We start from the raw sequence: 23,809 nt of genomic DNA, 5'->3' as shown, positions 1-23,809 counted from the left end.
CAAATGGCGCGCTCTCAACGGCGTTGGAAAGTAGACATCCAGGGATTTCCAGCAATATATAATAGTCCATACTTTGCCCGATTTTAGACGATGCAAAAAGGCATTGAACGCCAGTTCTACGCTGCAGTCTGGAGTTAAACGCCAGAAACACGTCACAAACCAGAGTTGAACGCCAAAAACACGTTACAACTTGGCGTTCAACTCCAAAAGAAGCCTCTGCACATGTAAACTTCAAGCTCAGCCCAAGCACACACCAAGTGGGCCCCGGAAGTGGATTTATGCATCAATTACTTACTTTTGTAAACCCTAGTAGCTAGTTTAGTATATATATAGAACTTTTTATCATTGTATTCAAAGTCTTGGTTACTTCGGTTCCCCTCTGGGGATGAGACCTTTTATTGTTTATTTACTATTATTATTCGAAAACTCCATAACCATTTAATATCCGCCTGACTGAGATTTACAAGATGACCATAGCTTACTTCATACCAACAATCTCCGTGGGATCGACCCTTACTTACATAAGGTTTTATTACTTGGACGACCCAGTGCACTTGCTGGTTAGTTGTATCAAAGTTGTGACAAATTATGAATTAAGATTAGAGCACCAATTTTTTGGAGCCATTACCAGGGATCACAATTTTGTACACCAGTATTTCATTCATCTCTTCCCAGTTTTCTAAATTCCCCACCGTTACGCATTTTTGGGTAGTTAGTGTTAAAATCTTGTGATTTTGGTTGTTTAGACATACTCTAACATGGATTCTAAGTGGGTTCTATCCCTATTTCATATGGGCTGAGGTAAGAAGTACTCAAACCCTTGTGATTTATCAATTTCATGAACCCTAGGTTGATTATAAGTGTGATAATTGATTATGTTAGAGTATTGGGTAATTTTGGTGCACAATTGGAAGATTGATATTGCTTGAGGAGCTTTGGTGAGGGTTGGAGCTAAGGATTGGTGGAGACTCTCAAGAAGAAGTTCAATTATTTTGGCTACAAGAGGTACGGTTTAAGTTTCATTTAAGTACCGTGTGGTGTGATGAGAATTCCTAGGCTAGATGCCCCTAAGATTAAGTTTGGATTGTGTGAATGGTTGGCACTAATATGCATAGTTGATATGTAATATAAATTAATGATTGAGTTGAGAATTGTGTGAATTTGTATGTTTGGTGCGTTGAGGATTTGATGAATTGGATAATGAATATTGGTTTGTGGAATATGTATTTAAATTGTGAATTTGGGCCGGAGGCCATGAATCTTGGGCCGGAGGCCAGAAAGAGGTAAGGAAGGTAAGTTGATGTGTGTATTGTGTGATGATATAAGAGATTGGAAGGATCTTTGATATTGAATGTGTGAATAATTGGTTTGATTATTGAATAATCAGGTTTGAGGAATTAAGGTGTGGGATTTGATAGTTTTGGGTGAAATTATGTAGATGAGGTAGGTTTGGTTTTAGTTGAGTGTAATTATGTGAATGTGGTTGGGTTGTGGTCTTTTGGATGAGTGGAAATGAATTTAGCCTGTGAACATTGGAAAAATTGGTGATTTCTATTTTTGGGTAGAAATTGATTTTTGACCAACTTTGGTGGTCCGTAACTCGGTCCACGGAGTTTGGAATTCTTCAAAATTAGATTTTTATGAAAGTTTATTCAACGATCTTTCCAACAGTTCAGAAAATAGATGAAAAAGGAATTTTGTAGAAGAAGTTATGTGTGTTGGAAGTTTGGGGTTTGAAAATGTAATTCTGCAGCTTTTTTAACTTGGTAAAAATTTTGGAATATCGTGCTTCCACGCGCACGTGTGGCCGACGCGCACGCGTCAATCTCGATTTTTACTCACCCATGCGTGCGCCTGGCCGACGCGTACGTATTGCTGCACTGATACGAATGCCTCGTAGAAAATTCAGAGAGTTGTGCGGGTACTGTGCTGGTTTTGTGCGAGAAGCACAAAATGCACCCACACGTATGCGTGGCTGACGCACACGCGTCACTCTGCTTTTCTGATTCCCACATGGGCGCATGGGCGACGCTCACGCGTCACTTTACTTTTTCAGTCTTCCACGCGTGCACGTGGGCGACATGCACGCGTGACCTTGTTTTTGGCAGAAATTGATTTTTGAGTTTTAAAGCTGAATTTCAGACTTCTAAGCCTCCACTTTCATCCTTTAAGCCTTAAATTTTTATAGTATGCCTAGTAATGAAGAGAAGTTAGGACATCTGGTAACTTACGGATGAAGTAAAGTAAGAACGAATGATGAATGATGAGTAATGATAATTGTATGAGTTGCTAAGGATGAAGGTGAAAGTACTGTGTACAGTATGAGCCAGATGGCTGTGATAAGAATTGAATTATGGCTGAGTATGTATATGTATATGATTAATGACTAAATGTGGTAAGGGAATAATGATGGAACGTGTTGAATGTGATGTGTGAACCCGAGGTAGTAGGCAGTGGCGTTGTCCACTTGCTCCGGGTATGAGATGGGAAGAAGGATTATGATAAATGAGTTTAATTATGGAGTTTTGAATGAATGTATGTTTGAGATGCCTAGGTAGTAGCAAGGGTTGTGGTTCATCCTACTTGCTCCAGGTCAGAAATTGTGATGCCTGGGTAGTAGAAGGGTTGTGGTTCGTCCCACTTGCTCCAGGTCAGAGATTGTGACGCCTGGGTAGTAGCGGCAGTAGTGGTGATTCCACTCGCTCCAAGTTGAACTTTTAAACACCTGCCTGGGTAGATGCAGTAGCATTGATTCCACTTGCTCCGGGTTTGGTTTGCAACTCCTGGGGTAGATGTAGTCGTTATCCCCCACTTGCTCCCAGTCGAGGTTGATTTGAGATTTATGAAACTATCTGAGTTTCAAATTTCCTTGGGTAGATGCAGTGGGTCGGCTCCACTTGCTCCAGGTTGAGATCTGAGATTCTGCTGACCCTATATCGTAAGTGTGGCTAGACACTGTGAAAGTTCCGGATGAGCTCGCCTCCGTGAATAAACACCAGTGTGGGTGTTGTGTGATTATGATTATGATTGTGAATAACTCGAGTTGGGGATGCACGACAGAGGGACAGTCCAATGGTTAGCTACCAGGACTTGTCGGGTTGGCTTTATAACTGACAGATGAGACTCATCAGCCATAGGGCATGCATACATCATTTGCATATGTTTGAATTGTTTGGGTTTGCCCATTTATTTGGATTGCTGTATCATATATGCTATGTTACCTGACTATATGCTATCTGTTTTACTTGTACCTTAATTGTGTATTACTTGTCTGTATTGATTGTGTTTGTACAACTGAGAGGTCCTTCATGCTGGTGTCGGTTGACGCTGAGGGCTATTCTTGTTGAGATGGAATAATGATATGATTAATTTAAAATGATGATTACTGACTGTGACAATTTGAGTTCCCTGTGTTGATGCAGTGAAGTGATTTTACTGCTCCAGGTTGATATTGAGATAATTTGAGTTCCCTGGGTAGACGTAGTGAAGTGATTTCACTTGCTCCAGGTGAGAATATGAAGTATTGATATAGAATTGCTGAGACAAAGTAACTGGTGACGGTTTGGCTTATGATTCCAATTCTGATTTGTCGAAGAGTTAGAAAGTTATGAAGCATGAGGAATATGAATAAAATTTAGCATTCCCTTATGAGAGTTGCCTATTTATGGATTAGCGAGAACATAGGATGAATATTTGGTGAAAGGAAGTTTTGGATGCTTAGTGAGTTTTTATTAGAATGCATTGTATTTATTTGGCACTTTTACCATACTGGGAACCCATGGGTCGGGGGTTCTCATTTCGTATATATCTCTTGTTTTTCAGATACAGGTCCAGGTGCTCAGAAGTGAGTTGTGATTCATCTGAGAGATGGCAAAGATCTTTATATTCTCTACTTTATATTTTGCTTAGAATCTCTCCACTTTTATTTGGAAAAGCTCATATTATGTATTGAACTCTTTTGGACTTGCCTATAGAGGCTCTTATGTTTCTTTAGGGAGAGATTAGGAGATACTGTTGTCAACTACTTTTATACTGTACCCTAGCCAGCCTAAACTTCGCGGGTTGCGACTAGTGGCTATTTACTTATGTTATATATCTGTATACTGTCCTTCTCTTATTCTCCTTTATGACTTTATCCTTATAACGCTTTCGATATTATGCTTTATCTTTTAGTTGTCGATGCGTGAGTGATACGATTTCGCGATTTTATTTTTACACTTTTCAGGCTTCTCGATTAATACTCCTTTCAATTTTACTTATAATTATGTATTAAAAATCCACCTAAGAGTCGTACCACCATAATATCATTGACTTATGACTCGAGCATAAGGATTTGAATATTAGGGTGTTACAAATTGCATGATCACTGGCATCACACATTAGTTCAAATGGTAAGTCCCAGTTGGGTGCAGAGATGATAGGAGCAGTGACAAACTTGGCTTTCAGAGTTTCAAAGGTGTGCAGGCATTCTTGGTCAAAGACGAATGGAACATCAGTGGCCAAGAGATTGCACAGGGGTTTTGCGATTTTTGAAAAATCTTTGATGAACCGCTTGTAAAATCCTGCATGTCCTAGGAAACTTCTGATTGCCTTGACATTAGTAGGTGGAGACAAGTGTTCTATCACTTCCACATTAGCTTGATCCACTTCTATCTTCTTATTTGAGATCCGATGTCCAAGAACAATGCCTTCAATTACCATGAAATGGCATTTTTTCCAGTTTAGAACTAGGTTTGTTTCTTTGCATCTTTTCAGAACTCGGGTCAGATGATCAAGACAGGAGTCAAATGAGTCTCTAAAAACAGAGAAGTCATCCATGAATACTTCAAGGAACTTCTCTACCATATCAGAGAGGATGGATAACATACATCATTAAAAGGTGGCAGGTGCGTTGCACAGGCCAAATGGCATTCGCTAGTAGGCAAACACGCCAGATGGGCATGTGAATGCTGTTTTCTCTTGATCCTATGGATCCACTGCTATTTGATTGTACCTGGAATATCCATCCAGGAAATAGTAAAAAGCCTGACCTGCTAGTCTTTCTAGCATCTAGTCTATGAAGGGTAAAGGAATGTGATCTTTCCTGGTGGCATCATTGAGTCTTCTATAGTCAATGCACATACGCCACCCTGTAACTGTCCTTTTCGGGATCAGCTCATTTTTTTCATTTTGAACCACTGTCATGCCTCCCTTCTTAGGAACAACCTGGACAGGGCTCACCCAGGGGCTTTTAGAAATGGGATAAATGATCCAGCCTCCCAGAGCTTAGTGACTTCCTTCTGCACTACTTCCTTCATAGCCGGATTCAATCGCTTCTGTGGTTGTACCACAGGTTTGGCATTATCCTCCAGCAGGATTTTATGCATGCATCGGGATGGGCTAATGCCCTTAAGGTCACTTATAGTCCACCCAAGGGCGGTCCTATGCGTTTTGAGCACCTTAATTAGTGCTTCTTCTTCCTGTAGTTCTAAGGTAGAGCTTATGATCACATGATACGTATCTCCATCTCCCAGAAATGTATATTTCAGGGAGGAAGGTAATGGCTTAAGCTCAAACTTTGGAGGCTTCTCCTTTTCCTCAGAGGTTTCCAGAGGTTCCTCTGAATCAGGCTGGGTATCATCAAGGATATCATTCAGCCCTTTCCTGAGGCTTTCGGCCATGTTGACCTCTTCCACCAGGGAATCAATGAGGTCAATGCTCATGTATTCCTCAGGGATGTCTGGATGCTGCATAGCTTTGACAGCATTTAATACGAACTTTTCCTCATTGACCCTTAGGGTTACTTCCCTTTTTTCAACATCAATGAGGGTCCATCCTATAACTAAGAAGGGTCTCCCTAGGATAAGGAATGCACTCTTATGCCCTTCCATGTCCAACACCACAAAGTCAAGGGAAAAGCAAAGGGTCCAACCCTAATAATCATGTCTTCAATTACTCATGATGGTATCTTAATGGAACCATAAGCAAGTTGAAGGCATATGCGGGTTGGTTTGACTTCATCAGTCAAACACAGCTTCTTTATTAAGGAAGCAGGTATTAGGTTGATGCTTGCTCCAAGGTCATATAGAGTTGTCCTTGTACAAGCATCACCTAGAGTGCATGGTATCATAAAGCTTCCAGGATCCTTAAGTTTCTCTTGTAAGCTATTCTGATTGATTGCACTGCACTCTTCAGTGAGGAGGACTGTTTCTATCTCTTTTCAATCCTTCTTATGACTTAAGATGTCCTTCATGAACTTCGCATAAGATGGTATCTGTTCAAGAGCCTCTGCAAAAGGGATCTTTATCTCTAATGTTCTGAAATAATTCACAAAGCGGGCAAATTGTTTATCTTTTTCCTCTTGACAGAGTTTCTGATGAAACGGCATCTGAGCCTTATACTCATCAACCTTGGTTGATGAAGGCCGAATGCCATGTGAGTTGGAAGGAGGGTTACTAGCTTACTTAGGAGGGTTGTTATCAGTGAGTGACTGACCTCTTTTGCTTGGGCGTTCAACGCCCATGCTGCTGCCCCCTCCCTGGCATTCAACGCCAGGGACACTACCCCCTTGTGGGCGTTCAACGCCAAGGGTGCTGCCTCCTTGGGCGTTTGAACGCCCAGTCTCTTCCCTTTCCTAGCGTTCAATGCCAGGAGTGATACCTCCCTGGGTGTTTGAACGCCCAGAGATATCCTGTGCAGAGACCTGGTTTCCCTTCTTATTGTATTGAGGTTGGGTATTTAAGGATTTCCCACTCCTCAGTTGGATAGCCTGGCGTTCTTCTATTATCTACTTAGATAACTGCTGCCTTGTTTGACTCAGCTGGGCTTCTACATTCCTGTGAGAAGCCTGAGTTTTTTGCAAAGCCTCTTACAGTTCCAATAGTTGCTGGGCAAGGGTGTGCAGTTGCTGAGTCAATGGGCCATCCTGTTCTGGAGGGTTAGGTTCAGTAGCTACTGCCTTAACCTCTCCTATTATAGAAGTCTCAGCAGATGAGTACAGATGCTGATTAGTGGTAATTGTCTCAATAATCTCTTGAGCTTCTCCTATGGTCTTTCTCATGTGTATGAAACCACCAACAGAGTGGTCCAAAGACAATCTAGCCATGTCTGAAAGTTTATAGTAGAAGATGTATAACTGTATCCATTTTGAAAATATTTCAGTGGGATATTTTCTTAACATCCTCCTGTACCTCTCCCAGGCATCATAAAGAGATTCATTATCTCCTTATTTGAAGCCTTGGATGTCCAGCCTCAGCTGGGTCATCTTCCTTGGGGGAAAGTATTGATTTAAAAACTTATCTACTAACTGTTTCCAAGTTTTAAACTAACTTTAGGCTAGTTATCCAACCACCTTTTTGCTTGATCTTTTACAACAAAAGGAAAGAGCAATAATCTGTAGGCATCTTGGTCTATTCCCTCACTGTGTACTGTATCAGCAATCTTTAAGAAATCTGCTAGGAACTCTGTAGGTTCTTCCTGAGGAAGCCCAGAATACTGGCAGTTCTGCTGTACTAGAGTAATGAGTTGAGAGTTGAGTTCAAAGCTACTTGCTCTGATGTGAGGTTTGCTAATACTTCTTCCATAGAAGTCAGCAGTGGAATTTGTGTAAGATCCCAGGGTTCTTCTGAACTCTTCATTCCCATTTGGGTTCATGATGAAGAAAGGTAGAAGAAGAGAAGAAAGAAGAAAGATAGAAGAGGTAGAAGAAGAAATAGCAATGGAAAAGATAAACAGAATTAAAATATTTTTGTTTTTAATTTATTTATTGATTAATTGCGAAAAATAAGATTAATAATTTAAAAAGAATTGAAAATGAAATTATGAAATTCGAAAATAGAAGAGAGAGATGAAAATAATTTTCAAAAAATAAGAAAGAGAAGAATTAGTTAGGAAGTTTTGAAAAAGAAGAGAGAGAAGATATGTAACAAATTGAGAAAAGATTTGAATTTAAGATTTAAAATTTGAAAATTAAAATTTGAAAATTAAAATTTAAAATTTTGAAATTTGAAATTTAAATTTGATTTTTAAACTTTTAATTTGAAATTTGGTTTTTGAAATTTAAATTTGAAATTTTTTGAAATTTAGATTTTTAAATTTTGAAAAAGTTTTGAAATTCGAAAAGATTTTATTTTAAAATTTGAAGTTAGAAAAGATAAGATAAGAAACAAAAAAGATTTTAAAAAGATAAGATTTTGAAATTTGATTTTGAAAAAGATATGATTTTCAACCACTTCCCTAACTAGCCAATCATCATCAAGTACGTTTTCTCCCACCCCCAAGGCACTCCATGCTGCTCATTTCCACCTTGAATGGCCAAAAATAAGAGAGAAAGAAAAGAGAGAAAACTTTAAACACATGAAACTTCAAATCTTGATTTCTTCCAAACTAAAACTCAAATCAAAATTTTAAATCGAATAAAGTGATCCTTTCTTCTTCCTCTTCAAAATCATGTGACATTTCTTGGATCAAAATCAGGTGCTGCTCTCCTTCCTTCTTCAATTTGGTTTCAAGAAAACCTTGTTAAACTTGTGTTTTCTTGATGTTCTTTCATAGATCTCTTGCTTAGCTTTACTTATGGGCCAAGAAATTTCATTTTCTAGCAAGTTTAAGGTGAGGATAATCTTCTTATATGGCTGCTAAAGTTTCGGTTAAGCATGCTTCATGAGATTTAAAGTTTTTCTTGATTGGATTTAAGAGGAAAAAGTGCTCTAAGAACACTTTGAAGGATAGTCGAATTAGGAGCAGCAAATTAAGCTAAGATTTGGTGAAATTAATCTTTATTAATTGTGTTTGAGTTGTGTGATTATTTTATGGTTTAGTTATTCTTGAAATTGATTGTTTATATGAGTGATTCTTGGTGAAATTTTGGTGAAAATTTGATAAAATTCAAGCTATGAATTTTGTTCTTGAGGGTTGCTGGAAATACAAACCCTAGGCCTTAAATTGAGGATAAATTTGTATTGAAATCAAGTGGAAATCATGGGACTTTAGTGGCTACTAATTTAATTTGAATTTTTGGAAAAATTAATTATCGAAAAGATTGAAAAACGGGTCAGAATTAAAGAAAGAATCTGAAGAATTTACGTAGAACACTTTTAGTTTTATCAAAAACAACTCTTTGATCTTGTTAGGGCTCAAAGTAAAAATATTTTTATGTTTTGGGGAGAAAAGTATAAAATACTAAAAGTTTAGAGGGATTAAATTATAAATATCAAAAGTTAAGGGGGTGAAAATATAATTTTTATAAAATTTTTGTGGTCAACTTGTAATTTTTGAATATATATATATAATAAAATATTATTAAAAATATTTAATAATAAAATAATTGCAAAAAGGCAATTTTTTTAAAGCCTTAGGAAGACAACTTTAAGTTGAGAATCTCATAATTACTTTCATAAAACATCTAGGGAGTGGTAAGAATATGTTAAGAAGGCAAAGATGAAAGAAAGATAAAATGTTAAACAAAAGATAAAAATTAAAGAAAAAGAAAGTAAAACTTTAATGTAAAGATAAAAATCAATTAGGAAAGCGAGCTAGATACAATATAGTTAGTACTTGAATTGTGTTTAGGGTTTAAGGGTGAGCAAGGGTAGCGGGTACCTGATTACCCGTCCGAACTCAAACTGAACCAGTTAAATTAGTTTTGAAACCAACGGGTAATCGAGTCCAATCCGAACCAAACCAATGCCTCTCTCTAGTAATTGGTTCGGGTAACAGTTCTGAGGGTGCAGAACCCGAACCAACCCGTGGACCTGACCATATATTAATTAAATAAAAAAAATTTAAATATATATGCCTTTTAATGATGTTGAGTTTCTCACCCAATAACCCTAACACTAGCAGAGGTTTCCCCACCCTATGAAGTAAACCCTAGCAGAGCTTTCTCAAACCTCACCTTACCTGTAAGTGATACTGTTATTGGAAGTACTTCTTCTCCAAGTGCAGCCACTCCCACTGTATTTAATGTGTTTAGATTTTAATATATTTGGTGTTTAACATGTCTAGTTTATTTCTATTGATTTTACATATTTATTGTACTTAAAAAATTTTTAAGATAAAAATTTTGTTTTTTTATTTTTTTTTATGAATTTCTATTTCATCGGGTACTCAATTATCCGAACCGAACCAATTCATTTTTAATCGGTTTGGTTTGGTTCGGGTACATATACAAAAAATGTAAATCCAAACCAAACCGAACTAATTATAATTCAATTGGTTTGGTTCTAATTTCACCATAAACCTTAACCAATCCGACCCGTGCTCACCCTATTAGGGTTAGGTAAAGTATGAAGAATCAAACCGGTTCAGTATAGACTTAATGGACCTATGCTTAGAACAGGTTGGTTATTCATATTGAAACCAAGTAACTACAAAGTAAAGGTTAAAGACATAAACAAAGGAAGAATGTAAGTAAAGAGACACTGAACGAGAGTGTGAGATTGGTGATTAACTGATAACTAAGAAATAAGTTAAAAATGTTGTACATAAGAATGGATTATTGAATTGGGTCTTGGGCCAAACACTGGAACAGATAGAGATGCTTGTAAACTATGGGTCACTTTTTCGCTAGCCCTAGAGATCTTGTAGGTTAGAGTTCACCTACAGAGAGTTGTTATTCCTGTATGTCGAAGTTCACCTATAGTGGATATCAATTGTGTACTTCAAGGTGTTGCTCCTGTAGGCCAACATTCACCTACAGAGAGTTGTTATTCCTGTAAGCCAAAGTTTACTTACAGAGGCACTATTACTGTAGGCTAAAGTTTACCTACAAAAAGTTGCTATTCCTATAAGTCAAAGTTCACTTACAGGGGCACCATTTTTGTAGGCCAAAGTTTACCTACAGAAGGTTGCTGTGTTGGGTTTAGTTCTAGAAAAGCCTTATCCGGCTAAGAATGCTGGGTTACATCGGGGGCGGGTCGAAACTGACAAATGAGCTCATTATCCGCGCTAGGGATAGACATGCATCATCCTTGTATGCGCATTATTCTTTGTTGCATAATCTCTGTGTTTTTGTTTTGTTTCTTGTATTCCTTTATTTGTGTTTTGCTTTCTATTTTCTCTATTTATCTATTTTTTATTTTTCTCTGTTTACTCCTGTTTACTGTAAAATACGTTACTATTTGACGAGTACAACGGAAGCAATTAACATGACTAATTAGTCCGACTTTACTAAGAGCTTTCCAATTCTTATCCCTTTCCTCCCCCTTCAGATGCAGGTAGGAATACTCTCCCGTAATCCGCTAGTTATAACATCCCAGATTTTTAAAAATTAAATAATTAGTTATTTATAAGTTATTATATTATATTGAGATTTTGTTTTAAAAAAAATTATTTTACCAAAAATAATTAATTAAAATTTTATAATTATTAAAATTAAACAAAAATTTAAATTAATTTTTATAATTGTTAATATTATTATTATTATTTCCTTAGTTTAACTCATATTTGGCCAAAGCCAATAGCGAAACGAAAAGAAAGAAAGCTTGGCTTATATGAATACGTATATATATTATAAACATGACACATACCCCTTCTTTATTCATTAGTCATCATAATCATCATCTAGCTTCTTTTGGTTTCATTTTTTTTTCATGGTGAAGAGATAGTGACCGAGAGTGAGGGAGAAAACCGTGGAACCCATAAATCTTTTGACTTCAATTACTTTAAATATGTAACTCCAATAAAAAATTTAATCTGGTAAAAGTATTCGTATTTTTCTCTTCTACACATTGGCATTACTTTTATCCGATAGAAATTAACAGTGACGTAGCTCTATTTTCTTTTGAGTTTGGCCAACTGGAGTTTTAAGAGGCATAGACAATTTCTGACATTTTCTTCTTCAGCAGTCCAGTAAAAAAATTTCTCCAGAATTTCCATTGTTTTGGTTTCATACCGAAGTAGGATTTGATAATTTTATAATAATTAAACGTAAATTTGATAAGTGAATGTTGGTTTGATTGATTATTATTTGAATTTGATTAAGTTTATGTTGGATTTTTGTTGAATTATTGTTGTTTGCTTGAGATTTTGGTTTGGCTACGTATAAACAGCCAGCTAGGATGTTTTGATTATTTTGGAGCTGTTGTGATGTGGTATTTCGAGATAAATTTGATTTATCAAAAAAAGAGTTTGAGAAACGATTTCGATGGGACCTGAGAAGGGTGACAAAGTCAGAGTTTTAGAGGAAGTGCTATCGAAATTTTTAGAAGAATTCTGAGAAGTTTTATTTTGGTTAATTTGGATTAAAAGAATTGTTTTATTTAATTTTAATTTATTTAAGAAAAGAATGATATTTAGAAATGGATTTAAAAATGAAATTGAATTTAATTAAGAATTGAGACATCGGGTAAGAAGCAGTGGCGTTGTCCACTTGCTCCGGAGAAGAGATGAGGAAGAATAATGATTAAAACTGAGTTTGAATTATGAAATTTAATGAATATAGTAAAGGAGGCATGATTGTCGTTGATTGATGATGAGTATGTCTGTATTTTTTCTCTGGTTGTAAGGGTGACAGGGCACGTAATCCCTCTAATGGTGATAGAGCACATAATCCCTCTAATGGTGACAGGGCACATATTCCCTCTAATGATGTGACAGGGCACGTAATCCCTCTAATGATATGATAGGGCATTCTCCCTCTAATGGTGACAGGATACATAATCCATCTAATGGTGATAGGGCACATAATCCCTTTAATGGTGACAGGGCACGTATTTCCTCTAATGGTATTAATGCACAATAGAGAGACAGTGTCTGGGTTAGTTACCGGACATGTCGGGTTGGCTATATAACTGACAGATGAGTTTATTAGTCATAGGACAGACATGCATCATACTTGTTTGTGCATATTTGTTTGTGAGTGTGTTTTCTGTGATTGTGCGTGTGATATATGATTGTTTGATTCTGTGTTCTATATTTGTTAAGTCTAAATGTATTCTACTGCTCGTAGCTGTTAGCTATGGTAATAAAATGAACATAACTATATACCCCGACCCTACTAAGAACTCCCCAATTCTTACTCCCTATTTCCACCCCCTTTCAGTTACAGGTGCGAAAGTTTAGTGCGGAGCTACAGGAGCGTAGAAGAATATATTCACGAGTTGATTTGTTAGAATTTACTTTTTCCTCGCCGTTTATTGTTTTAGTTTTTAGAAGGGTAGGATTTGTTTATGAGAATCTTGANATACCTTTGTGGAAAAGTGGTTTAAAAAATAAAAAATCTTCATTTTCTTAATAAGAGTTTCGATTCGTACTCGCGAAAGCTCAATATTAAATAAATATAGTATTTAATTAAAGGAATAGAGGTAAGTAGCGCTTGAACTTTTAGTACGATTATGAGGTGCTAAAAGTTAGAGTGTTACACTGGTGGTTATTTTGCAAAAGGATTCTACTTTGGGTAGTCTTTTAAGTCTTGAGCGAGATTCATTTTTTATTTATATGTATATACTGTGAGATCAGCCGACATCTACATACCGTTTATCTACAAACTTTAGCCTAGGTCCTCCGTATGATGTTACTGTTATGTGGCTACTCAATGAAGTACTAGTGAGATGCTCTATGACGACGTATGATCGTGCATAGGAGTAGTAGAAGATGTTCCACCTTTTGATAATATTTGACCTGATTTGAGTTTTGAAGATCTAGAATGTACTTTTCCTCACTTTTATAGTTTAGAGAGATTAGATGATTATAGAGTCTAGTCTAGTCTGGGTGCCAACTTAGGAACTTTTTAAACAGGTCAGTGTCTGGGATGTTGTATGTATATAGTTATTATCTAGCTACTTCTAGGGATATTCTAACTAGGATCTATACTCTAATAAAGGCTAAATAACTTAATGTTGTTAACTGCTTGAGATATATATAAGTGTGGTTGTTTATAATTGTGTTATCTGTTATTATTTGCAAATTGATTATGAATAATTCCATTTATAAATCCAAGCAATTAAAAAAAAGACATCGCCAAATAACTATATTTTAACAACGAATCAGACTCATATAGTAAACAATAAATAATAATTAGGAAGACAAGTTGGTAGCACTCAATTTTCAGTATGATCTAGACATATTGAAAATTGGGTTGTTGCATCTTCGGTCCCTTAGAATCAATTTGTGAGTAGGCTTTACATTTATAATTGTTTAATTTTGCATATATAATTATTTTGATATACATTGCTTTAAACGTATAATTATACTTACAAAAATTACTATTAAAATTACTATTAAAGGATTTTAATTTGACTTGAATAATTGATTTATTAGAATTAAATATTTATTCTTGTTAAGCTTGTTTTAATTTGTACATGGGACTTTATGTTTTTATGAGGCTACATAATTTTAAAACTAATTATTTATACTTGCTATTGTTGGAATCCTTTATGATTTAAAAAGTACAATTAAAAATGATTTGTATGAGAAAGTATTGATTCATCTTATTTGAGATTGTGTATTTGAAAGATTAATAGTTTGTTATGTTTTGAATTATATATTTTGAATTGGTTGGGGATACTCGTATTAGAAAATTGTAGTTAACAATGGTCATGACGTTAATTTAGATGCATCTGACTCAGATCTCAGCTAGCATGGGCGTTGCTAGCCTAAGGTGTAGGCCATACGTTGGATCTGTTATTTTGTATGGACACACGAGCAGAAAGGGCTATCCTTAGAGGTGGAGCTGCCCAAGTGTAAATTATTTGATTTGATTTCTGTACTGAGAACTCCCTTATTGATTCACTTATTAGTATCAACTACTATTTTCTAATTAAAATTAGGTTAAGTAGGATTTTGGTCCCTAAGGTATAGGCCGAAAATATTTTTTGTCCCCAACCATTTTTTGCATACAAAATCGTCCCTAAGGTTTAACTTAGTTTTAAAATCGTCCTTCATACTAAAATACCCTTCTCCTTCTTTACCAAAATACTCACTTTTTATTCTTTTTTTCCTTCTTCTCCATTACAGTAGCATCTATTTTTCTTTTTCTTTTTCTTCATCACAGTATTAGCAGAAAAATGAAATCAGAAGCATAGCCAATGTAATAAAAAGGGTTATCTGAGAAAAAAATCAAAATCGTTCCCGACCTTTTTTTGTTATTAAAATCATCCTCAATGTACAAAACGTTATAAAATTGTCTTTTTGTCTATAAATAATATTTTTTGGACAATTTTTCCTTAAACAAAAATGAAAAAACCCTCCCTACCCTTACTACTAACCTCCATGATCATCACCATTGCTACACATCTCTTCCTCCCTTTCTTTGTTGCCATCACCACTTCCACCATAACTAGCACATCTTCTTTCTCTCTATTTTTAATTCATCATTCGAAATCACTACCACCTACCCACTACTCCCAACCCTTTTTTTCACATGAACCATTTTCTTTATACAACAATTCAACAACAACAACAATCACAATAAATCCACAAAAATTTTAACTTAAGGTGATTTTTCAACAGTCACCCCCAAGCCCCACATATCACATAAAAATTCACTTCAACATTCTAAAATAATCAAACTTTAATAGAATGAATTGAAGAAATACAAGTTCAGAAACAAAAAACACCACACCTCAACCGTGGAGGACAAAATTAAAAGGCATCAAACATTGGAGAGGAAATTGATTATCAAGAACATAGACTTAGTGTAGGTCTTGTACCAAGAGAACCCAATCCTAGCCTTCACCAAATGATTCAAATTCAAATCAAACTTCCCTGGGCACAAATGGGTCCTCCACATGCGTCGTTGTAGGTTGATTCCAACTCCAATTTCTCAAGAACAGGCACCTAGCAAAAAGCATCACTATATACTCATAGCACTCAAACAAAACCCTATTCCCAACGTGCAGTACCTTCAGCGAAAGGAAGGACACAGCGAAGGGAGCCCCGAGCTCCGTCGACTAAGTGTAGCACGTTCTCTGGGCCTCTTCGCCGGTGACAACGACAACGACCCCAACGAACAGAATTTCGAGCACCTCGTTACCCCGCGCAACCCAGGCGCCCGACTCCGACCTGTTGCCATCCCCCTAATGAAGCAACTGCTGACGTCTCCTCGCTGTAAAAGGCTGCCCTCTTCTCCGTCATTGCCTCCCTCATCTTCCTTTCCTTTTCCATTTTTTCCCTCTTTTGTTCCTTTTTTTTGTTTCAGTTTGTCTGTTTTAGGTGCAGTGGGGAGGGATGGGGGTGGGACTGGGATAATTAGTAAAATAGAAAAAGGGTATTTGTGTCATTTCAAAATTATTATGTTCAAAGGAACGGTTTTATAATATTTTGTAATGTTGAGAATGATTTTAATAATAAAAAAAGGTCGGGGACGATTTTGATTTTGGCCTCAGAATTTAGGGACGAAAAAAGTACTTAACCCTAAAAAAAATAGCAATAGCAGCAACAATTTCAACTAGCAGCAATAGCAGAAGACAACTTGCAGCAACAGCAGAAGACAAGAAGAGAAGAGAAACTATCACCATCTCTCTCAATCCAAAGAACAACAACAAAGAGAGAAAAAAGCGAAGCAGGAAGCAGGGAGAGGGTGCATTCATGCGGCGCACAACAGGGCAAGGAGGAAGGTTGAGGATGACGACACCGGGACGGTTGGAAAGCCACGCGCCGATACCGGGATGTGCACGGCGGAAGAACGAACAATGGACGTGCCTCTCCACCTTCCTTTCACGCACGGGAGCTATGTGGTAGCTTGAGCAGATCCGTGACAAGGAAGGATGTAGCGGCTGCAGCTGATGGACCGAAGGTACACGGTAGCAAGGAGTCTTGAAACTGGTGACTGGCGCCTTTGCCCCCTTTTGGGTTCGCATAAAGTTGAGGATTAATGGCCTTGGGTTCACCCAATTTCGATTATTAAATCAAATTGAGCAACATGTGATTCGCGGCGGTTGATACACAAAACAGCTGCTATCTTGACCAATCTTCAACGGAGACAACTAACGTTACAACAACTGTAGGTACTCAATCAATTTGCGGCAATTCGAAAAAATGCCGGCAATTTTTCACTGCAATTTTCCGTTTTTCTTGTAGTGTTCACAAATAAAATTGCCTCTCATGATGATGGTCAGTAGTAAAAAATGCAACGATATACGGAGAGAAAACGCTTATATGGAAAAAAAATTTCTTCTTTTTTTTGGTCAACTAACAAAAAAGTCATTTAAAAAAAAACTAATTTGTCGTGTTGCCCCAGTAATGAGCTCCTAAAGTCCTAGTATTTTTTGAAGTTATTATTAGTCAAGACTTAACTCTGTACATTAATCTAATATATTTTTCTAATTCAAATTTTTTCACTACTAAGTGTGTATTTAGATTAAAATTTACAAATGAAAGTTTGAATAAAATTTTGCAAACTTGATTTTGATGGAAAGTAGATTTGTGTTAACATAATTTATGTTTGACAACTTTTTTATCAAAATAAATTATACATCATTTATATTATAGAAAATTTCAATAATAAACATTAGTATATAAGAATTACAAACTCACTGTTACTTGTATATTTTTTATAGAAGAAAATAAAAGGTAGAGTTAATAAGAAAGTGATGGTTCTGATTGAACTTGAGAAGGGGGTTGAATCAAGTTTGCTTAAAATTTACTTTTCAAGCTCTGTTTTAGCGGAAGCAGAAAATGCAGGAGATTTTTTTGTTTAGTCTCATGTGCAGAACAGAAACAGTGAAGGGAGGAAGAGAAAGAGGCCAGCATATATCTTGGTTCAGATTCTTAGTGCAATGAATCCTACGTCCAGTCTCCACCACAAACCATGGTAGAATTTTCACTATAATCCACTTATTACAATCACCAATACTATTGAATTACAACCTAATTCAACTAGTATCTACCACTAAGCTTTCTTCACCAAAGCTCAGTAACCCATAGTGCTATCCCAACTTGGAAGGGAAATCTAAACAGATTCAAACTCCCCAAGTGCTAACTTAACTTGGTAAGGGGAACTAGTCCTAGTTCAACAACTCAAAACACAAAATATCATTGGCTCTTTCATGCATCTTTTTGCCTTTTCTCTCATGACTTTTTCACTCACATTTTCAACCTTTTTCTCAATACAAAAGATGACTCAAGATAGCCAAAACAAATAAAATAAGAAATGAAATTCGAATAGAAGAAAAAGAATTCAACTCAAAGTTGAGATGATGTTCTGAATTTTCTTACTCTCTTTTTCTTGTCTTCAAATGTTGGAATGAGGTTGGTTTTATATCTTCAGCTTGCTCTCTAATTTTCCTCTTCTATTTCCTTGTCCCAGCTAACCATTGGAGCTGTCTCTACTAGCATGCAGTCCTTCTTCACCTTGCTCCACTAACTCTGCTGGTTGAGGAGTTCGTCCACCACCTCTGCTGTCCTTGGTTATGCTTTGTTTCTTAGAATGCATTTCTTTTTTTCTCTGCTCCATTACCTCTGCTACTTCTATTCTTTGCAAGTTTGTGTTTTACTCACCCACAATCTGAATGTTGCTTTGCTGATGTCCTTAGGTTAGTGGAGATGTCCTTGTATCCTTATTGCTTTGCCAGAGCCACACATGTCCTTGCTATGTTGTAGCTTCATCTTTGTTCCAGCTGTCTTTCATTTTTCATAATGAAGACAAATGCCCCTTTATCACTTTGCAAATGCAGAGCCTTCTTTCTTTGCACTTTTTTCTGATCGGTGCTTGTTTAAAGGCTTTGGGCTTATACATTGAGTTTATGCATTTAAAGAATACTTTTAGCAACATGTTGGGATGAGAATTGAATAATGGGTTGTTGCTTTGGAGCTGTGACATATGAGGTTGCTGAAGCAACATTAACTTGAGCTGAAACAACATGTAAATGGGCATGCATCACTTAGCACACACATTAAATCAACTTGGGCTTTTAACCCAATAAATGTTTGTCATCATTTGTTTATAAATCCAAAATCAATCTAACTCAACAATCTCTCCCTTGATGACAAACATAATAAAAAAGGATAAATAAAATTGAATTTTAATTTAGAGATGGAGTATGAACAGTTCCCTTTGATGATCAACCGAAATATGTAGTGCTCCCCCTCAATGTCAGCATTTCTCCCCCTTAATCATGGTTTACTTCTTGAGATAGACATAACTTAAAGCAGCCAAACAACCAATACCAAGGCAATACAACACAGCAACAATAATACAAAACATATGATCATTTAACACAAATACCATTATGCAAAAGGTGTAGCAATAGATTAACAAAGAACACATAATGTCTATCATGCAAAGATTATTTCGGGAGATAACAGCATAGCATAAACATTAAACATCAAAGGCTTTAAAGATCTCTTTTCTTTTCTCCCCCTTTTGTCATCAAGGAGGGAAAATAAAAAAATTTGCACAAGAGTGTTAGATTCACAGCAGTAACAGCCATAAGTAGCAATCAAAATAAAAGAAGTAAACTATTTACAGCTATCCAACGCAGGCAGAATAAAGTTTCAAAGGATGCGAATGCGAAGAGTTGGGTATAGGAATGGATAGAAGTGTGTGTGAAACAGTGCATGAAGTGGCGACTTGATATAAACCTAAAGTAGTGCAACGGTCTCAGCTTGAAATTGAGTTGAAAAATGAAAATTTTGAAAAACATTGAATTTCACCACTGTAACCAAATGAACCAAGTTTTCAAAAGATGAAAAGGTTAATTGTTGAAACAATTAAAAATAAGTCCAAGTTAAAATGGAAAACAATTGTTTTAAAATCCAAATTCAAAGTAGGCCAAACACTTTTAGACACAAGTGACTCATCTGAGAGTAGACAAGCAAACACCCTAGGCCCACCAATTCTGATAAGCCTCCAACGAGTCCAAATAGAAGCAAATAAAATTAATGAAGCCACTCATCATCTGCCCAGAATAGTCTCATCTCGGCTTATGAGACAAAATGCTTAAACCAGAATATCAGAGAAATTAAGAAAAATTAGATGAATCAAGAATGCCCAGAGCAGTTTGTAACTTGCAAAACCTCTCTTCTATCAATGGTTTAGTAAAAATATCAGCTAGTTAATCTTCAGATTTACCAAATTGAATATCTAAATTTCCATTTTGCATATGTTCTCTTATAGAATGAAATCTGACTTCAATGTGCTTTGTTCTTAAGTGCAAAACAGGGTTTTTTGAAATATTGATAGCACTCATATTGTCACAACGTAATGGAATATTAGACACTTTCAGTTTAGAATCAGCTAACTGAGTTTTCAACCAAAGTAATTGAGAGCAACAAAAAGAGGCTGCAATATACTCAGCTTCGGTAGTGGATAGTGCCATTGTTGCTTGCTTCTTGCTTGACCATACATTGAGAGACTTGCCAAGGAAGCAACACATGCCACTTGTGCTTCTTCTATCAATTATGTCCCCAGCAAAATCTGTATCACAATAACCCACTAATTGAAAAGAATCAGTTTTGGGATACCATAAACCATAATTAGTGGTACGAAGCACATATCGGATGATCCTTTTGAAAGTTGAGAGATAAGATTCCTTAGGCTTTGATTAGAATCTTGAGCACACACCAATGCTTTGTATGATGTCATGCCTTGAGGAGGTAAGATACATCAAAGAACCAATCATTCTTCTATAACGTGTCTCATCAACATCTCTAGCATGTTCATCTGTGTCAAGCTTGATGTTAGGATGCATAGGGGTTCCTATTGGCTTGGCACACTCCATCCCAAATTTCTTGACAAGTTCCTTTGCATATTTTTCTTGATGCACAAAAATACCTTCTGCAGTTTGCTTGATTTGCAAGACTAGGAAGAAGGTTAATTCTCCCATCATGCTCATATCAAATTCACTTGTCATTAAGTTAGTAAAATCTGCACACAAAGCCTCATCAGCTGAACCAAAAATGATATCATCAACATATACTTGCACAAGAATAAAATTATCATTATAATTCTTAATAAATAAAGTGGTGCTAGTGGCTCCTCTTTGAAAATTATTTTTCAATAAAAATGAGTTAAGCCTCTCATACCAAGCTCTAGGAGCTTGTCTTAAACCATATAAGGCTTTAGCTAGTTTGAAAACATAGTTAGGAAAAGTTTTATTTTCAAACCCAGGTGGTTAAGCCACATAGACCTCTCTATCTATGATACCATTGAGGAATGCACACTTTACGTCCATTTGGAATAGCTTGAAGCTGCAATGATCTGCATATGCTAGGAGTAATCTGATGGCTTCCATTCGAGCTACAGATACAAATGATTTATCGAAATCAATCCCTTCTTCTTTATCATAGCCCTGAGCAACCAATCTTGCTTTGTTTCGGACGATGGTTCTATCTTCACCCAACTTATTTCTAAAAATCCATTTCGTGCCAGTGACTTTCTTTCCATTTGAGTGAGGCACCAATGTCCAAACTTGATTCTTCTCAAACTGCTGCAATTTCTCCTCCATAGCTAATACCCAAGATGGATCAGCAAGAACTTCTTGGATATTTTGAGGTTTAATCTTTGATATAAGATCTAAGTTGTTGGATTCAGCTCTTTTCAAAGATGATCTAGTTGATATTCCTTTAGAGGGATCACCTATAATGAATTCTTCAGGATAATTTCTCAAAAATTTCTATTCCCTAGGCCTTCTGGTTTGAGTTGAGGATTCAGGTTCCTCCTGATCAACAATGGCCTCTGCATCAATATTTTCTGCTGCAACAGGAGATAATTCCAAATTGCCTCCTGCAGAATTGAGATTTTTGCTGCTCGCAGGTGCATTTTCTTGAGAACTTGAATTTTGAGGCACTGACTCAGTATTCTTGGGCAATTCAGCTTCAAAACCTGGACTATCATCAATGCAAACACTAGGAATAGAATTAGACTCACAGAATGTGACATGCATGGTTTCCTCAACAGTTTTGGAGCTCTTATTGTATACTCTATAAGCCTTGCTATTAGTGGAATAACCAAGAAAGATGCCTTCATGTGTTGTGGGATCAAATTTTTCCAAATTTTTTTTGATATTCAGTATAAAACACTTGCAACCAAACACACGAAAGTAATTAAGATTAGGTGGATGTCCTTTTCAAAGTTCATATGGAGTTTTCTTCAAAAACTTTCTTATTAGAGTTCGATTTAAAACATAATAAGAAAGTGATGGTTCTGATTGAACTTGAGAAAGGGGGGGTTGAATCAAGTTTGAATAAAATTTACTTTTCAAGCTCTGTTTTTGCGGAAGCAGAAAATGCAGGAGATTTTTTTTGTTTAGTCTCATGTGCAGAATAGAAACAGGGAAGGGAAGAAGGGAAAGATGTCAGCATATATCCTGGTTCAGATTGTTGGTATAATGAATCTTACGTCCAGTATCCACCACAAACCATGGTAGAATTTTCACTATAATCCACTGATTACAATCACCAATACCATTGAATTACAACCTAATTCAACTAGTATCTACCATAAAGCTTTCTTCACCAAAGCTCAGTAACCCATAGTGCTATCCCAACTTGGAAAGGGAATCTAAACAGATTCAAACTCACGAAGTGCTAACCTAACTTGGCAAGGGGAACTAGTCCTAGTTCAACAACTCAAAACACAAAATATCAGTGGCTCTTTCATGCATCTTTTTGTCTTTTTTCTCATGGCTTTTTCACTCACATTTTCAGCCTTTTTCTCAATACAAAAGATGACTCAAGATAGCCATAACAAATAATAAGAAATGAAGCTCGAATAGAAGAAAAAGAATTCAACTCAAAGTTGAGATGATGCTCTGAATTTTTTTACTCTCTTTTTCTTGTCTTCAAATGTTGGAATGAGGTTGGTTTTATATCTTCAGCTTGCTCTCTAATTTTTCTCTTCCATTTTCTTATCCCAGCTAACAATTGGAGCTGTCTCTGTTGGCATGCAGTCCTTTTTCACCTTGTTCCACTAACTCTGCTGGTTGAGGAACCCGTCCACCACCACTGCTGTCCTTGGTTATGCTTTGTTTCTTTGCATGCATTTCTTTTTTTCTCTGCTCCATTACCTCTACTACTTCTGCTCTTTGTAAGTTTGTGTTTTACTCACCCACAATCTGAATGTTACTTTGCTGATGTCCTTGGGTTAGTGGAGATGTCCTTGTGTCATTATTGCTTTGGCAGAGCCACACCTATCCTTGCTGTGTTGGTGCTTCATCTTTATTCCAGCTGTCTTTCATTTTTCATAATGAAGACAAATGTCCCTTTATCACTTTGCAAATGCAGAGCCTTCTTCCTTTGCACTTTTTGCTGATCGGTGCTTGTTTAAAGGCTTTGGGCTTATACTTTGAGTTTATGCATTTAAAGAATACTTTTAGCAACATGTTGGGTTGAAAATTGAATAATGGGCTGTTACTTTGGAGCTGTGAGATATGAGGTTGCTGAAGCAACATTAACTGGAACTGAAACAACATGTAAATGGGCCTGCATCACTTAGCACACACATTAAATCAACTTGGGCTTTTAACCCAGTAAATGTTTGTCATCATTTGTTTATAAACCCAAAATCAATCTAACTCAACAGAAAGAAATAAATTTTTTATCTAATTTTCAACGGTAACAAACTAACGTAAATATAAACGTACAAGTTACAACTTTTAGCTTCACGTGAACCTGAGAGGTGAAATCACTTTCACATTCAGAGTATAAAAATGTTACCAAACATAAGAAGTAATCGTTCAACAGACTCAAATGTGATTCTCTCTTCCTCAACTCTAAACTAAACACACCCTAAATTATTCTTAATAATTTGTATTTAATAATTTAATACTAAATAAAATAATATAATAAAATTCTCAAAAAAATAAATGGTTTTCTCAACTATTCATAAACAGATAATTTTTTTTCTTTCTTTTATCTACTATATTCTTTAATTTTTTTTTTTACCGCCTAC

General features: G+C 36.2%; 1 long non-coding RNA gene across 1 annotated transcript in view; it reads right to left on the bottom strand.

Annotated features, from left to right (window-relative positions):
• Window positions 1–16,864, bottom strand: part of LOC110264698 — a 19,102-nt gene extending 2,238 nt beyond the window's left edge. Inside the window, exons 1-2 of the long non-coding RNA XR_002350869.1 lie at window positions 16,617–16,864; window positions 4,550–4,551 (exon numbers count right to left, since the gene is read on the bottom strand). This is a non-coding gene — a long non-coding RNA (uncharacterized LOC110264698). The remainder of the gene's footprint in view (window positions 1–4,549; window positions 4,552–16,616) is intronic.

This window comes from Arachis ipaensis, chromosome B07, assembly GCF_000816755.2.
Source record: "Arachis ipaensis cultivar K30076 chromosome B07, Araip1.1, whole genome shotgun sequence".
Lineage (NCBI taxonomy): Eukaryota > Viridiplantae > Streptophyta > Magnoliopsida > Fabales > Fabaceae > Arachis > Arachis ipaensis.
Note: the sequence above shows the minus strand (reverse complement) of the source record. Positions and strands in the feature narration are given on the sequence as shown.